Source organism: Triticum dicoccoides, chromosome 6B, assembly GCF_002162155.2.
Source record: "Triticum dicoccoides isolate Atlit2015 ecotype Zavitan chromosome 6B, WEW_v2.0, whole genome shotgun sequence".
NCBI classification, from domain to species: domain Eukaryota; kingdom Viridiplantae; phylum Streptophyta; class Magnoliopsida; order Poales; family Poaceae; genus Triticum; species Triticum dicoccoides.
The window spans coordinates 646245853-646251933 of record NC_041391.1 but is presented as its reverse complement, the minus strand read 5'-3'; positions in this window follow the sequence as shown (position 1 = coordinate 646251933).

The following is a 6081-nucleotide window of genomic DNA, read 5'->3' as shown; positions in this document are numbered from 1 at the left end:
TTCCGTGAGGTACTTGAAAGTACCATCTTTTGAACGGCCAACCAGTGTTGGGAGTCCAAGGTACTTCTCGGTCAGCGCCTTAGAGGATATACCAATAACATTTTTCAGCTCCGTTTTAACCTCCCCCGAGCAGCCCCGTCCAAAGAATATTGAAGACTTCTGAAGATTCACCTTTTGGCCCAAGGCAGATTCATACTTTTCTAGGATATCTTTGAGCGCTGTCAAATTCTCTTGGCACCCTTCCAGGAAGACGATACTATCATCAGCAAAGAGAAGGTGGGTGATGACCCACAAGTGTAGGGGATCTATCGTAGTCCTTTCGATAAGTAAGAGTGTCGAACCCAACGAGGAGCAGAAGGAAATGATAAGCAATTTTCAGTAAGGTTTTCTCTGCAAGCACTGAAATTGTAGGTAACAAATAGTTTTGTGATAAGATAAATTGTAACGAGTAACAAGCAATGAAAGTAAATAAAGTGCAGCAAGGTGGCCCAATCCTTTTTGTAACAAAGGATAAGCCTGAACAATTTCTTATAATGAGAAAAGAGCTCCTGAGGACACATGGGGATTATTGTCAAGCTAGTTTTCATCACGCTCATATGATTCACGTTCGATACTTTGATAATTTGATATGTGGGTGGACCGGTGCTTGGATACTGCCCTTACTTGGACAAGCATCCCACTTATGATTAACCCCTATTGCAAGCATCCGCAACTACAAAAGAAGTATTAAGGTAAACCTAACCACAACATAAGACATATGGATCCAAATCAGCCCCTTATGAAGCAACGCATAAACTAGGGTTTAAGCTTCTATCACTCTAGCAACCCATCATCTACTTATTACTTCCCAATGCCTTCCTTTAGGCCCAAATAATGGTGAAGTGTCATGTAGTCGACATTCACATAACACCCCTAGAGGAAAGACAACATACATCTCATCAAAATATCGAACGAATACCAAATTCACATGACTACTAATAGCAAGACTTCACCCATGTCCACAGGAACAAACGTAACTACTCCCAAAGCATATTCATGTTCATAATTAGAGGAGTAATAATATGCATTAAGGATCTGAACATATGATCTTCCACCAAGTAAACCAATTAGCATCAACTACAAGGAGTAATCAACACTACTAGCAACCCACATGTACTAATTTGTGGTTTGGATACAAGAGATGAACTAGGGTTTTGAGAGGAGATGGTGCTGGTGAAGATGTTGATGGAGATTGACCCTCTCCCGATGGGAGGATCGTTGATGATGACGATGGTGATGATTTCCCCCTCCTGAAGGGAAGTTTCCCCGGCAGAACAGCTCCGCCAGAGCCCTAGATTGGTTCCGCTAAGGTTCCGCCTCATGGCGGCGGAGTTTCGTCCCGTAAGTTTGCCCATGATTTTTTCCAGGGTAAAAGCCTTCATATAGCAGAAGATGGACAAGGAGGGCCACCAAGGGGCCCAGGAGACAGGGGGCGTGCCTAGTAGGGGTGGGTGCGCCCCCACCCTCCTAGCCAGGGTGTGGGCCCCCTGAGGTGTTTCTTCCGCTCAATAATTCTTATTAATTCCAAAAATAAGTTTCGTGGAGTTTCAGGATTTTTGGAGCAGTGCAAAATAGGTTTCCAATGTTTGCTCCTTTTCCAGCCAGAATTCCAGCTGCCGGCATTCCCCCTCTTCATGGTAAACCTTGTAAAATAAGAGAGAATAGCCATAAGTATTGAGATATAGTGTGTAATAACAACCCATAATGCAATAAATATTGATATAAAAGCATGATGCAAAATGGACGTATCAACTCCCCCAAGCTTAGACCTCACTTGTCCTCAAGCGGAAGCCGAAATCGAAAAATATGTCCACATGTTTAGAGATAGAGGTGTCGATAAAAATAAAATACGGACATGAGGGCATCATGATCATTCTTGTAACAGCAACATAAATAGATTTTCTCATATGACTTCTTATGCTCAAGTAACAATCAATTCACAATGTCAAGTATGGTTCAGAAACTTCATTGAAAGCTAACAAACTATAATCTCAGTCATTGAAGCAATTTCAATTTATCATAACATCAAAAAGAGTCAAGAATAGAGCTTTTCAGCAAGTCCACATACTCAACTATCATGTAGTCTTCTACAATTGCTAACACTCACGCAATACTTGTGGTTATGGAGTTTCATCCGGACACTAAGAAAGATAGGGGCTTATTGTGTTGCCTCCCAACGTATTCACCTTTAGGTGATGTCAACAATAATAGTCCATGCTAACTTACACCCAATTGGATATATATATCACGATCTTTCAAACACGAGGAGCTTGCCAAAGGATAAAATGAAAAAGGGAAAGGTGAAGATCACTTTGACTCAAGCATAAAGTAAAAACATAAAGTAAAAGATAGGCCCTTCGCAGAGGGAAGCAGAGGTTGTCATGTGCTTTTAGGGTTGGATGCATGAAATCTTAATGCAAAAGAATGTCACTTTATATTGCCACTTGTATGTGAACCTTTATTATGCAGTCCATCACTTTTATTGCTTCCACAACAAGATCATATAAAGCTTATTTTCTCTGCACTAATAAGTCATACATATTTAGATAGCATTTTTTATTGCCTACAACATGACAACTTACTTGAAGGATCTTACTCAATCCATAGGTAGGTATGGTGGACTCTCATGGCAAAACTGGGTTTAAGGATATTTGGAAGCACAAGTAGTATCTCTACTTGGTGCAAGGAATTTGGCTAGCATGAGGGGGAAAGGCAAGCTCAACATGTTTGGAAGGTCAATGACAATATACTTTAAGTGAGATGTGAGAAAACATAAACCATTACGTTGTCTTCCTTGTCCAACATCAACTCTTTTAGCATGTCATACTTAATGAGTGCTCCCAATCATAAAAGATGTCCATGATAATATACTTGCATGTGAAACCTCTCTTTCCTTATTACTTCCTATTAATTGCAATGATGACCAAAACTACGTTTATCAACTCTCAACAACTTTTATGCCTCATACTTTCTATGTGTGAAGTCATTACTATCCATAAGATCAATATGAACTCTTTTATTCTTTCTACTTTCTCAAGATCATAGCAACATAGCAAAGCCCTTGACTCAACACTAATCTTTATTATGGATAGCTCAAGGACTCGATTACATAAAGAGATCACAAAGCAAAACTCAAAACTACTTGATACTAAAACTTCAATCTACTAGATCAAGATACTACTAAAAGGATCGAACTAAAATAAAATGGTAAAGATAGGAATGTGATGGTGATACGATACCGGGGCACCTCCCCCAAGCTTGGCAATTGCCAAGGGGAGTGCCCATACCCATGTGATTATGTCCTCGGAGGTGGTGAAGTAGGAGTTGTTGATGATGTAGGCTTGTTCCACAATTTACGCTTGAGTATAGTATTTTTCTCCTTTAGGTCTTCGATCTCCTGCTCAAGGCTTAATACTCTTTTGCACAATTCCTATTTATTTTCCTGCAAGAGATGAAAAGGGATAGACTCGATCTTTGGCTTCTTTGCTCTATTAGGGAGGCTTGACTTTTTAAACTCCACATGCATGTCCCCAGGCTGAGGTAATGGGGCTTCGTCTTCGTCTGAACTCGTCTCCTCTTTTCCCTTAGGTTCATAGTCTTCCTCTTCTTCAGAGGTCCAGCCATCATGCCCCAAGTCCCCGTAGACCTTAGGGTCTGCAAGGTAATCAGCCACATAGCTTTGTCCTTTCGAATCCCGAGACGACATACTGCTCTAAATCTGTAACAGAACAGCTCGAAACGAAAACAGAGGATATTTGCGTGATACGGTGGTCAAAGCCTTCGGGAGTTTATATAATGAATTTTTATCGACGAAAATACGTAACATGCAAGAAAACGGAGTCCGAGAGGCACACGAGGTGGCCACGAGACAGGGGGGCGCACCCAGTAAGGGTGGGCGCGCCCTCCACTCTCGTGGAGGCCTCGTGTCCTTCCCGAACTACTTCTTTCTTCCTAAAATTCTTAAATATTCCAAAACTGATAAAAATTGCCATTAGAATTGTTTTGGAGTCGGTTTGCTTACCGTACCACATACCTATTCCTTTTCAGAGTCTGGAACGTTCTGGAAAGTGTCCCTTATGTATTCCTGCGGGGTTACGATTTCAATAATATTAGTTTCAACATTGATAGGATTACCTGAGATATAATGTTTAATCCTTTGACCGTTCACCACCCTCGGACTTGTGCCTTCGAAGTTGTTGATTTTTATGGCACCAAAACGATAGACCTCCTCGATAACGTAAGGACCTTCCCATTTAGAGAGAAGTTTTCCTGCAAAAAATCTTAAATGAGAGTTGAATAATAACACATAATCACCTACGTTAAACTCTCGCTTTTGTATTCTTTTATCATGCCAGCGTTTGACTTTTTCTTTGAATAGCTTAGCATTCTCACAGGCTTGGGTTCTCCATTCATCAAGTGAGCTAATATCAAACAACCTCTTTTCACTGGCAAGTTTGAAGTCATAGTTGAGCTCTTTAATAGCCCAATATGCTTTATGTTCAAGTTCTAGAGGTAAATGCCAAGCATTTCCATAAACCATCTTATATGGAGACATGCCCATAGGATTTTTGTATGCAGTTCTATAGGCCCATAATGAATCATCAAGTTTTTTGGACCAATTCTTTCTAGATCTATTGACAGTCTTTTGCAAAATTAATTTGAGCTCTCTATTGCTCAACTCTACTTGACCACTAGACTGCAGGTGATAAGGAGATGCGATTCTATGATTAACATCATACTTAGCAAGCATCTTACGGAAAGCACCATGAATAAAATGTGAACCACCATCAGTCATAAGATATCTAGGGACTCCAAACCTCGGAAAAATAACTTCTTTAAGCATTTTAATAGAAGTGTTATGATCAGCACTACTAGTTGGAATAGCTTCTACCCACTTAGTAACGTAATCAACAGCAACTAAAATATGTGTGTAACCATTAGAGGCAGGAAAAGGTCCCATATAATCAAAGCCCCAAACATCAAAAGGTTCAATAACAAGAGAATAATTCATAGGCATTTCTTGACGTCTACTAATATTACCAATCTTTGACATTCATCACAAGATAAGACAAACTTGCGAGCATCTTTTAAGAGAGTAGGCCAATAAAAACCGGATTGCAATACCTTATGTGCAGTTCTATCTCCAGCGTGGTGTCCTCCATAGGATTCGGAGTGACACTTGCGTAGGATCTGTTCCTGTTCATGCTCAGGCACACAACGTCTAATAACACCATCTACTCTTTCTTTATAAAGGTGTGGGTCATCCCAGAAGTAATGTCTTAAATCATAAAAGAACTTTTTCTTTTGCTGGTATGTGAAACTAGGTGGTATAAATTTAGCAACAATGTAATTAGCATAATCAGCATACCAAGGAGCAGTATGAGAAGCATTAACGATTGCTAATTTTTCATCAGGAAAGCTATCATCAATAGGCAGTGGGTCATCAAGAACATTCTCTAACCTAGACAAGTTGTCTGCAACGGGGTTCTCAGCTCTCTTTCTATCAATAATATGTAAATCAAATTCTTGGAGCAAGAGAACCCATCTAATGAATCTAGGCTTAGCATCTTTCTTTTCCATAAGATATTTAATAGCAGCATGATCAGTGTGAATAGTAACTTTGGAATCAACAATATAAGGTCTAAACTTATCACATGCAAACACAACTGCTAAGAATTATTTTTTAGTAGTAGCATAATTTCTCTGGGCAGTATCAAGAGTCTTACTAGCATACTGGATAACATTCAATTTCTTATCAACTCTTTTCCCTAGAACAGCACCTACAGCATAATCACTAGCATCACACATACTTTCAAAAGGTAAATTCCAATCAGGTGGCTGAACAATAGGTGCAGTGATAAAGCTTTCTTAAGTATTTCGAATGCTTCCACACAATCATCATCAAAGACAAAAGGAATATCTTTTTGCAATAAATTAGTCAGAGGCCTGGAGATTTTAGAAAAGTCCTTAATGAACCTACTATAAAAACCGGCATGACCAAGGAAACTTCTTATACCTTTTATGTCCTTGGGACATGGCATC